This window comes from Thamnophis elegans, chromosome 12, assembly GCF_009769535.1.
Source record: "Thamnophis elegans isolate rThaEle1 chromosome 12, rThaEle1.pri, whole genome shotgun sequence".
Taxonomy (NCBI): Eukaryota; Metazoa; Chordata; class Lepidosauria; order Squamata; family Colubridae; genus Thamnophis; species Thamnophis elegans.
Window position 1 is genome coordinate 55,564,547 of NC_045552.1, and position 12,939 is coordinate 55,577,485.

Genomic DNA, 12,939 nt, shown 5'->3' on the forward strand with positions numbered 1-12,939 from the left:
TCTCTTCCACCCCCTCTTCTTTCTGGAGGCAGGGATGGTCCTTCGGCCCCGGCGTAGAGATTGCCAAGCAATTGCCACGCTACCCATTCCTAGCAGGGCAGCTGGGAGCCTGCCAATAGCAATAGCAATAGCAGTTAGACTTATATACCGCTTCATAGGGCTTTCAGCCCTCTCTAAGCGGTTTACAGAGTCAGCAGATGTTGTAATATAGTTCCTTGTGTAGGTGTGTGTCCTCCATGGCCTAGTTCATACTAGGGCTTGCAGAGTCACGTTGAATCACACAGGAGAAAACAAACTCCTAGAACGCCATAACATCCTGATAGCGCATAACATAACATTCTGATATGTGCCCTACCATTGACGCCCAGGATTTAACCATATATAGACTGAGCAGTAGATTAGAAATTGTACTTTTACAGGCTGTTTTTACTCACATGCTACTGCTCCTCCTGCCTTTGTCCTATCTCAATAAAAGGGGCTCTCAGACCCCCAATCTGGGTCGCTCCATCCCGAGAAAGGTCATCTCCTGTCTTTTCTCAACATTGGCCTCATGGACGACCCACGGGAACATCACATTTGGTAGCAGAACTATATTACAACAAGCATATTGCCCCCAACAACAATCTGGGTCCTCATTTCACCCACCTCGGAAGGATTGAAGGCTGAGTCAACCCTGAGCCGGTGAGATTTGAACAGCCGGACTGCAGAACTGCAGTCAGCTGAAGTAGCCTGCAGTGCTGCATTTAACCACTGCGCCACCTCGCAGCCTGGCAGTCGGTGACGCCCCGTGTCCTCCCTCCTAGAGAGATATCACGGGTCTGAGTAATCCCCCACACCTCCGTTTTGAGGAATGAAGGAGAAGAAGGAGAACCATCAGGAGGACCATAGTAGGAGAAGGAAGGAGACTTGAGTCACAGATTATCCATGAGATGAATGTTCACTTCTTCCACTTCAATTTCCTCTATCCATCTTTGGTGTGTTTTTCCAACCCTTGTATGAGGGCCTCCTCTGAAGGAAAGTGGGGTGGCAGCAGTGATGAGAGATCAGGTCCTGGGGAACCAGTGGTGGGTTCCTACCAGTTCACACCTATTCGGTAGAACCGGTTCATCAAATCTACCGAACCGGTTAGAAGAGATTCCACCAGTGGACCTGGAAAGCAGGCCACACCTACAGAAGAGGTTCCGAAATTTTTTGAAACCTGCCACTGCCACCCACACACACCCACACACCCACATACACCCACACACACAGAGAGAGAGAGACTGACACAGAGAGAGAGAGAGAGAAAGAGAAAGAAAGGAAGAAATAAAGAGTGAGAGAGAGATGAAAGAAAAAAGAAAAAAGGGACAGAGAGACAAAAGGAAAGAGAGAGAGAGAGAGAGAGAGAGAGAGAGAGAGAGAGAGAGAGAGAGAGAGAGAACACATGGCCGGTAAGCCACTCCCACCAGGTCACATGGCCGGCAAGCCACTCCCACCAGGTCACATGGCCGGCAAGCCACTCCCACAAAGGAGGCCACACCCACAGAGTAGGTTCCAAACTTTTTTGAAACCCACCACTGTGGGGAACCCAGCTCCCAGCAATCCTGGGGAAACCTCTCCATCTTATCCCCCACCGGGAATCTTCAACTGTAAGAAGCCTTCAATCCTGGTCTCTTCTCCCATCAGGCATTTTCTCTAAATCTTCCAGAAGTGGAAGAGGAAGATCTCTTCTCTCCGTGCATGATTAATAACCGGGAGCAGAGAACATCTCGTTTTATGCAGAGGCTCCTTATCGGAATTCATGTAGAAACTCTCTGGAGGCCAGAGAGGTTAATTTTTAGCAGCAGGATGCCATAATGTTAGAAATTTATTAAGAGAGCGAATTGAGCAAGTAGATGGAAGAGGCGGTTTCTTTGGAAGGAAGCGATAAACTCGGCAATGACTGGGTGATCCAATTCAGGAGGAGGTGAACAGACCCGGTGGATCGGGGATCCCTCTTCTTCCCATGATCTGAAGATCTAGAGAAGATCACACGATCTTCTCCCATTCCTGCAGAACAATCATGGTGGCCAAGGATAAAGTGCCTCTGGAATGGCTTTCTTCTCCAAATATTTTGTTCTCCAAATATCCAGCATGTTGTGTTTTGACCTCAGCTATCTGATAAGGACTGGGCTGCCCTCCCCCCACATGGGTTCTTTTGTCCCTGGGGGTGCCTGGCCCAGGAAGCTAAGCTGAGAGACAGAAGCAGGGGGTGGGTGGGAGCATTTTGCCCACTGGTGGGTCCTTCTCTGTTTATCTAAGGAAATATCTCTGAAAGGATGACTTAACAAGGCACAGGGGGCCTGCCCCCTTCTAAATGTTGTGTCACAAATCCAGAGATGCTTTTTATAAATGCATATTTGAGAAGAAATATGTTCACACATCCTCCTTTGAATGGAAGGGACCTGTGAAAATAGATAGATAGATAGATAGATAGATAGATAGATAGATAGATAGATAGATAGATAGATAGATAGATAGATAGATAGATATGAAAGAGAAAATAGATAGATAGATATAAAAGATGATAGATACATATATAGACAGACAGATAGATAGATAGATAGATAGATAGATAGATAGATAGATAGATAGATAGATAGATAGATAGATAGATATGAAAGATGATAGATACATATATAGACAGACAGATAGATAGATAGATAGATAGATAGATAGATAGATAGATAGATAGATAGATAGATAGATAGATAGATAGATAGATAGATATGAAAGATGATAGATAGATACATATATACACAGACAGACAGACAGACAGATAGATATGAAAGATGATAGATACATATATAGACAGACAGATAGATAGATAGATAGATAGATAGATATGAAAGATGATAGATACATATATAGACAGACAAATAGATAGATAGATAGATAGATAGATAGATAGATAGATAGATATGAAAGATGATAGATAGATACATATATACACAGACAGACAGACAGACAGATAGATATGAAAGATGATAGATAGATACATATATAGACAGACGAATAGATAGATAGATAGATAGATAGATAGATAGATATGAAAGAGAAAATAGATAGATATAAAAGATGATAGATACATATATAGACAGACAGACAGACAGACAGACAGACAGACAGACAGACAGACAGATAGATAGATAGATAGATATGAAAGATGATAGATACATACATAGACAGACGAATAGATAGATAGATAGATAGATAGATAGATAGATAGATAGATAGATAGATAGATATGAAAGATGATAGATAGATACATATATAGACAGACAGACACAGAGATAGATATGAAAGATGATAGATAGATACATATATAGAGAGACGAATAGATAGATAGATAGATAGATAGATAGATAGATAGATAGATAGATAGATAGATAGATAGATAGATATGAAAGATGATAGATACATATATAGACAGATGAATAGATAGATAGATAGATAGATAGATAGATAGATAGATAGATAGATAGATAGATAGATAGATATGAAAGAGAAAGTAGATATAGATAGATAGATATGAAAGAGAAAGTAGATAGATAGATAGAGATAGAGAGATAGATAGATAGATAGATAGATAGATAGATAGATATGAAAGATGATAGATAGATACATATATAGACAGACAGACAGATGATAGATAGATAGATAGATAGATATGAAAGATGATAGATACATATATAGAAGACGGATAGATAGATAGATAGATAGATAGAAGAGAAAGTAGATATAGATAGATAGATATGAAAGACAAAGTAGATAGATAGATAGATAGATAGATAGATAGATAGATAGATAGATAGATAGATAGATAGATAGATAGATGATAGATAGATAGATAAATGTAGATGTAGATATAGGTATAGGTATAGATAGATAGATAGATATTTACCAAGGTTTCAAGCGCTGAGATTAACCATTTAAGCAGCTCTGGGCCTCCTTGACTCCGTGATGAGAATGAGGGCCAGGGGCTGAGCTGTGTGGGACAGCCCCTGGCCCACATTTTCTCCTATGAAGCCCCAATGGCCTTTCGAAGTACTCAAGAAAGGAAGCCGAGTCTTTTTCAGTAGCAAGAGCTTTCTCCCCCTCCCCACGTGAGAGAGGGAGGGGGGAAGAATTAGCATGCAGCTTGCCGATGCAGCCAGCCTAAGCAGAAGACAGAAATGGAGATTAATTATCAAAAGTGAGAGCTGCGAAAGCAATATTGCCTTGAAGCCTTGAGGGAGAACCTTTATCAATGATGCTTTATGGGCTGCCAAAGGAAACAGCCAGTGATCAATCAGGAGAGCGTTTGTTAATCTCGCAAAGAGGGATAGCCATATATTGGGAATTCTAGACTTGCGGAGATAAATGGACTCGGTATATCAGCTCTTGGCCAATGTTGTTTTTGTCGATTCCAGAACTCTTTTTTCCTTATCTTTTTTTTCCACAACCTGGTCCAATTGGGGCCGATGAAGAGGGCTAGCTCCTCATTGGCAGATGGTAACAGATAATAATGCTTCAAACATAAAACTAGTCTCTTGCTTGTAGGCTTGTATCATAATAGTAGTGCCCTTGAAGAGTATTCGGCGACTTCAGCTAGTCCAGAATGCGGCCGCGCGAGCGATTGTGGGTGCACCTCGCTTCGCCCACATAACACCTATCCTCCGCGAGCTGCACTGGCTACCTGTCGATCTCCGGGTACGCTTCAAGGTGCTACTTGCCACCCATAAAGCCCTCCATGGTAGTGGATCTGGGTACTTGAGAGACCGCCTACTGCCAATTACCTCCACACGACCTATTAGATCTCACCGACTAGGCCTCCTCCGAGTCCCATCTGCCGGTCAATGTCGACTGGCAACTACGCGGAGGAGAGCCTTCTCGGTAGCAGCTCCGACCCTGTGGAACGATCTCCCCGTGGAAATTCGTACCCTCACCACCCTCCAGACCTTCCGCACAGCCCTCAGAACTTGGCTATCCCATCAGGCCTGGGGTTAAGACTACAACCCGCCTGAATAGTATGAATGTTGTGTTTTAATTATGTATTGTTTTATATGTTAAAAGTTTGTCTCCCCCCGCCCTTTTTAAGTTCTGAGCCGCCCTGAGTCCCCCCAGGGAAAAGGGCGGCATATAAATAAACTTTAAATCTAAATCTAAATCTAAATCTTTCTGGGGAGATCTGATTCTCAACCTCGGCCACTTTCAGATGCATTTATTTATTTATTTATTTATTTATTTATTTATTTATTAGACTTATATACCGCTTCATAGGGCTTGCAGCCCTCTCGAAGCGGTTTTACAGATTTTTAGCAAATTGAGTCAGCAAATTGCCCCCACAGTCACTTTCAGATGCATTTATTTATTTATTTATTTATTAGACTTATATACCGCTTCATAGGGCTTGCAGCCCTCTCGAAGCGGTTTTACAGATTTTTAGCAAATTGAGTCAGCAAATTGCCCCCACAGTCTGGGTCCTCATTTCACCCACCTCGGAAGGATGGAAGGCTGAGTCAACCTTGAGCCGGTGAGATTTGAACCACTGAACTGCAGATAACAGTCAGCTGAAGTGGCCTGCAGTACCGCACCCTAACCACTGCGCCACCTCGGCTCCATGGACTTCAGCTCCCAGCATTCCCCAGCCAGCTTCTCCATGTCGGCAGGGGAATTCTGGGAGTTGAAGTCCACGTAATTTAAAGGGTTGAGAAACATTGACATAAGATTACAGCTGAGTTGCTCCGTTGTTTCCCAACGGCATCTAACCGGATTCCCAACTAGACTCATCATAAAACATACGCCTTTAAAAAAAAAAAAAGTTAATTATGTTTATTTTTAAAAAGAGAGGCAGTTGGAGAGAATGTTTGTTATCATTACCTAAGATATTTCTCGTTCAACTGTGAAACATTTGGAGTTGGTAATAATAATATTACAGAAATATTTCCATTCTCACCTTTCTATTTCAAACAGCCAAAGTGGTATATCATAAAGCCCCACCCAAGGATTTGAAAATAGCACAGGATGCTAAAATCCCAGGGAATGCTCAAACCCCAGTCTTTCTTTGCTAGAGCTGGCTAACCAACTGGAGGGATTTGAGTGCTCTCTGCAAAATGTCCCAGGCGAATTCCTGGACATTTTTTATGTAAGTGGAACCTGGCTCAGAAAGCTAAATTAGCTTGAACTTGCGACCGGCCAGCTGTAAATTTGGAATGCAGACCCTCATTTTCGCCTTCCGACACAGCTGTCTGCAGAGATAAAGACCACTGCGTTGAACATGAGCGACGTGGGATTTCAGAAAAGCTGGTTTTGATTTTTAATCTTTTTTTCCCCCCCGTCCCAGTCTTCACAGTTGGATTGGAGATTGAAAATCATCTTAGGTAAATTGCTTTCTGGGAGCACTTTAAAGCTATGCCTCTTCCCAGCAAATTCATTTAATGGAGAATTATTTGTAGGAATCGTTTTCGGGAGGAGAGCGATGAGACAGCGAGCAGGTGGGTGGAAGGAAGAACAGGAGGAGCATGGAACTGGCAGCCTCCTCAGAATGACATCATCGTTTGGGCAATGACATCACAACACACCGAGATGATGTCACTGTGGCATCTCCTGGACGCCAGCTCTCCCCAGCCCAAAAATGGACACTTCATATTTACAAGGCTTCCCAAGGCTGTGAATATCTAGGCCAGAATTCTCTCAGAAAAAGGGAAAAATAAAGAAAAATAATCTCACTAGCCAGAATATATCTCAGCTCAGTTTTATTCAATGCACAACATCCATTAAGGGGTGAGGGGACAAAACCCCCTCCTGCGTTTTCTGCTGTCATATTTAATCACACTTCTAGCCAGAGTCAAATGTGGGGTTTCCAAGACATTATTATTTGTGGTGGGGGAGCTCTTTAGATAATTATGAATCAGGAATCTGGACTCTCGGTAGCTCACTCCTATTTGATAAACATTAATCGAATGAAAATGTGAAGACAGATGACGCCAAAGATGGTAGCCATTGTTGTTTGGTTTGAAGGACTGTGGATGAGTTTATTTTATTCCCCGAATTGTAAGCTTTAGATTGTAACTCTCAGAATGAGAGGAAGAGGAGGGAAAGAAGAAAGAAGGAGAAGAGGGTGGAAGGAGGAGAAAGAGAAGGAGAGAGGGTAGGAAGGGGAAGAGGAAGAGTAGGAGTAGGGGAGAGGAAAGGGAAGAAGGAAGGTGAAGGAGAGGAGGAAGGGAGAGGAAGAGAAGGAGAGAGGGTAGGAAGGGGAAGAGGAGGGGAAAGGGAAGGGGAGATGTAAGGGAAGGGGGAAGGAAAGGAGAGGAAGAGAAGGAGAGAGGGCAGGAAGGGGAAGAGGAAGAGTAGGAGTAGGGGAAAGGGAAGGGAAGAAGGAATGGGGAGGAGAGGAGGATGGAAGGGGAGAAAGAGAAGGAGAGAGGGTAGGAAGGGGAAGAGGAAGAGTAGGAGTAGGGGAGAGGAAAGGGAAGAAGGAAGGGGAAGGAGAGGAGGATGGAAGGGAGAGGAAGAGAAGGAGAGAGGGTAGGAAGGGGAAGAGGAAAAGTAGGAGAAAGGGAAGGGAAGAAGGAATGGGAAGGAGAGGAGGATGGAAGGGGAGAAAGAGAAGGAGAGAGGGGGGAAGGGGAAGAGTAGGAATAGGGGAGAGGACAGGAAAGAAGGAAGGGGAAGGAGAGGAGGATGGAAGGGAGAGGAAGAGAAGGAGAGAGGGTAGGAAGGGGAAGAGTAGAAGTAGGAGAAAGGGAAGAAAGGGGAAGGCAAAGAGGAAGGAAGGAAGGGAGAGAGAAGGAGAGGGTAGGAAGGGGGAGAGGAAGAGTAGGGGAAAGGGAAGGGAAGAAGGAAGGGGAAGGAGAGGAGGATGGAAGGGAGCGGAAGAGAAGGAGAGAGGGTAGGAAGGGGAAGAGTAGAAGTAGGGGAAAGGGAAGAAAGAAGGGGAAGGCAAGGAGGAAGGAAGGGAAAGAGAAGGAGAGAGGGTAGGAAAGGGGAGAGGAAGAGTAGGAGTAGAGGAGAGGTAAGGGAAGAAGGGGAAGGAGAGGAGGAAGGAAAGGAGAGAAAGAGGAGGAGAGAGGGTAGGAAGGGGAAGGGGAAGAGGAAGAGTAGGAGTAGGGGAGAGATAAGGGAAGAAGGAAGAAGAAGGAGAGGAGGAAGGAAGGGAGAGAAAGAAGGAGAGAGGGTAGGAAAGGGGAGAGGAAGAGTAGGAGTAGGGGAGAGGAAAGGGAAGAAGGAAGGGGAAGGAGAGGAGGATGGAAGGGAGAGGAAGAGAAGGAGAGAGGGTAGGAAGGGGAAGAGGAGGGGAAAGGGAAGGGAAGAAGGAATGGGAAGGAGAGGAGGAAGGAAAGGAGAGAAAGAGAAGGAGAGAGGGTAGGTAGGGGAAGAGGGAGAGTAGGAGTAGGGGAGAGGTAAGAGGAGGAGGAAGAGGAAGGAGAGGAGGAAGGAAGGAAATAGAGAAGGGAGCGAGGGAGAAAAGAAAGGGAAAATAAGGTGGTGTTACAACAGGAGGAAGGGATGGTGAGTAAAGCAACCCAAACTGTATATTATAACCTATTAAATGGAACAACAAATGTATAAGAATGACAAATGTCAAGAAGAATAACAATTAGGTGAATGTATACTTAAAATGGTTTGTAAAAGAATAAATTTTTTTTTTAAAAATGGTTTAAAAAAAAGAGAGATTGTAACTCTCAAAAGACCTGGTGGGTTATGGGACCTGCATCCCAACAGATCCAGATTGTGAACACTGGAGAAGAGCCAAGGAATGAAGAAGTGCGATGGCTCATTTGCCGTGGCCCCCTGGCCCTTTGAGCCAAACGGGGGCTTCTGTCTTCCCTCTTGCATTGCTCTGCTCTGCAGCCAAAGTCAGGGACTCCTTCATTAACCTTCCCTCTTGCTGGAGTGAGAAATCGCTGGCGGACTAAACCTTCTTGGGGGAGACGTGCGAAGGAACAGTCCGGAATGCTAATTAACACCCAGGCGATGTCACTGTCTCTGGAGCCCGGGGGGGGGGGGGGCTTCAGGGGGCCTGTTTGCATCAGCAGGGGAGTAACACAAGAACCTCCGTGGGAGGAGGAAGAGGAAGAGGAGGAGGAGGAGTGGAAGCTGATGGATTCCAGCCTGGGGGCATTCTAGAATCAGGGGCTTTATTCCCACAGGGGAATAAATGCAGGCCTTTAATTCATCCTCTCTGAATGAGGCTCACTTGGGAGGGATCTGAGTATCGAGATTAAAGAGAAATATATGGTATTTTTCGGAGTATAAGACGCGCCTTTTACCCTCAAAAAAGAGGGTGAAAATCTGGGTACATCTTATACACCAAATACTTCAAAGTGCTTCAAAGTGCTAGTCGTAACTTATAAAGCCCTTCATGGTATTGGATCTGGGTACTTGAGAGACCGCCTGCTGCCAATTACCTCCCAAAGACCCATTAGATCACACAGGGTTGGCCTCCTCCGGGTTCAGTCTACCAGCCAATGCCATCTGGCTACTACCCGGGGGAGGGCCTTCTCTGTGGCAGCTCCGGCCCTCTGGAACGAACTCCCCGCAGGGATTCGGACCTTCACCTCTCTCCAGGCCTTCCGAAAAGCCGTCAAAACCTGGCTTTGCCAGCAGGCCTGGGGGTGATGAGTTCCCCTCCCCTCTCGACTTGTGTGGTTGCGTGATTCTTGCTTATTTTAATTATCTGTATTCTGTTCTATGTTCCCCTTTTCCCCTTTTTGAGTTGTTCGCCGCCCTGAGTCCTTCCCGGAGAAGGGCGGCATACAAATAATAAAATTCAATTCAATTCAATTCAATACAGCATTTTTGCCTCCCGAAACCCCGCCCCCTTTTGCAAAAATGGATGTGCATAGCCTTTAGGAGGCTTTCAGAGAGCTCCAGGGGGCTGGGGAGGGCAGAAATGAGCAAAAGAATGGGCTGTTTTTTGCTCAAATTTGCCCCCCCAGCCCCCAGGAACACTCTGCAAGTTTCCTAATGCCATTTTTTTTACAAAAAATGGGCCCATTTTTGCTAAAAACCGCCTGTTTTTGCTCATTTTTGCTTCCCCCCCCCAAGGAACAGTCTACAAGCCTCCTAAGGGCTATTCATGCCCTTAAAAAGGGGGGGGGGGCGTTTTCATGAAAAACTGGCCGTTTTTGGGAGGTTTGCAGAGTGCAAAACCTTTTTTTTTAATTTGCCGATTCAAAACCTTGGTGCGTCTTATACTCCCAAAAATATGGTAAATAAGCTTCCTATTTTATTGTTCATCCTTCCATTCCGAAAGAGGCAACTGAAAGGTATTTTGCATGGAAGGCTGATCGGTCTCCAGCTGGGATGTTTTTTTGTTTTTTGTTTTTAAAAGACCATTATGCCTGATTGTGATTCAGGTAGAACTCACCCAGGATGTCTGAATGCAGAACTTTGAAAGTTTTGAAAGCGATGACAATCATGTTAGTCCACGGAGAAGCAAGAACCCTTCACCTCTCATTGGAAAGGCCTTCGTTTGGCTCAGTGGTGGGTTCCGGATCCCATCGCAACCGGTATGCTGCGCACGGGGACGGGCATCCTAGTCAGGCACGGGCGCTGCGCATGCTTGCGCACACAACTGCCCTGCGACACTCAGCTGCTCGGTGGTGGTCGCGCAGGCACTGCAATTGTCCAGTTGGGTTATAAACAGCTATGGAATTCGGGCGGGCGGGTGGACCAAATGAGTCACCGTATCGGTACGGTGGCTGCTGCTCCTGGCTACTACCTGCTGTGGCTTGGTAGGAACCTTTGGAGCTGCTATCAGACTGACACAGAAACCTCCTGTGAGTGGTTTCAGGATGCTCACAGGAGAAGATAACAAGCAGCTGGGGCTCGTTAAGGATCTCCTCCTGTGGATAAAAGACTGATGGTGACACGCCTTAGTTGCAGAAGTCAACGTCGTTCGTTCATTCGTTAGTTCCCTTCCGTTCCTGGTCTAGTTTGTGTTCATGATTCAAAGAAGCACTTGGATAAGTGATTTGCTTTATGTAAACCTGGTTTGCTGTGAGAGTTTGTTTTTGCATTTGCTGTTTAACTTTTTGCCAGAGAACTTATCTATGTTTATTTTGGGCTCGCAGCCAGCAAAAGCCGGGACTGAAAAAGACATTCCTTTGCAAGCTGTGTGCGTGGGGCTGTCGTTTCTGAACGAGCAAGGAGGGGGGTTAGAACACTACCTGTACGCCCGTACCGCCACTGGTTTGGCCCAATAAAACAGGAGCTAACAAGGACGCAACTTTTGTAGTTCTAGGATGAAGCGTGTAGCCTGGATGCCTTTGGGAAAGGCAACATATCCCCCAAGTATTTTTTGAGGAGCTGTCCAGCAATTCTGGACTTAAGTGGCCAAAGCTTCAGAGGAGCTGTCCAGCAAGAGATTTGCTAAGCATGACCAGGATAAGACATCACCCGCCACCGTAGAAGCTTCGACTCTCCTGCTGTGGCTTTTTGGGGATGTCACCAGAACCCGAATCTTGACCAATGCTCAGGCGTAGCTTCACTCAAGGAAGATATTCCACAGCCAGACGAACAACGAAGTACTGATCAATATATTGCTTCCAAGGTCCTACAGGTGACCAGGAGGCAAAATGCTTGTAATCAAGAACCAGGGAAGGTGTCTTAGTCCAGCGCCCCCACCCCCATTTGATCAACTGCAGAGGTGTGGGCATCAGCTTCTGGAATTCCCCAACCATTACGGCGCTTTTGGAGAATTCAAGGAAAGGATTAGCAGGGGAATCTTCCCTTTCCTAAGGAAATACCGCTGGATTGAATAGATCCCAAAGGAATAACGAGAGAGTCTGGTGGAATCTCCATCTACAGCCCGCCTTGCAGTGGTGGGTTTCAAAAATTGTTCGAACCTACTCTGTGGGTGTGGCCTCCTTTGTGGGAGTGGCTTGCCACCCATGTGACCGGATGGGAGTGGCTTGCCGCCCACGTGACCGGATATGAAGATGCCGACGACACTTGTCAGAACCACCTTAAATGACCTCACACACAGCACTGGCATGTTCATAAGAATAGGATGTCAACGTGTTTTTTAAAAGGCATCTTTGGTTTGCGTTAAAACAACTTCAACACGCGCAATGTTCTGATTGCACCACAAACGCTGCAGTCATCCTTACCTTTCACAGAGGCCCTGAGTTTTATAAATATGAGCATGATAGTGTAGAATAATCATATCCAAGGACCAGTGGTGGGTTTCAAAAAATTTTGGAACCTCTTCTGTAGGTGTGGCCTGCTTTCCGGGTCCACTGGTGGAACCTCTTCTAACCGGTTCGGTAGATTTGATGAACCGGTTCTACCGAATAGATGCGAACTGGTAGGAACCCACCTCTGCTGCCTTGGCTTCTGATCTTCAAGGTGGTTATGGAGAGATTTTGTAAGCAAGCTCTCTGGATTGACTCCATTATCTATTCCTGGCCCAGGCAAAAGCCATCCTTCCTTAAAGATGAATATCAAACTGCTTATTTAGATGTTCTTTAGACAAGTGAGAGTTACTCCCTTCATTTCCAGAGGCCAAATACCGTAAAGGCTTTTATGGGGCACAAAATAAGACGATCCAATGCTCCCTTGGTGAACTGCCACTGTGCTATCCACCCCCCACCCCCAAGTTAAATCCTTTCTCAGATCCTAGATATTCCTGGAATCCAGCCAGGAGTTACATTAGCGTATTAAGTGTTGAATTAAAGAGGTGCAATCTGCCTTAATAGAAGTTGCCCTCATTAAGGAATGCGCATCGTTCTGATTTCCATTCCTGAGTCTGGAACACTTCATTTGTCTGCCTTCCTCTCCAACCAGGCATGGGGTAGGTTCTAATTAGCCACGGCCTGCCCCGGCTGTTGGGGAGGAGAATTGGAATCCAACCAGCTTCGGGCCTGATTGGGAAACATCTCTGAAGCACTGAAAGAAGCACGAGGGTCCCTGGGAAGAGAGGGGGAAGGGGGC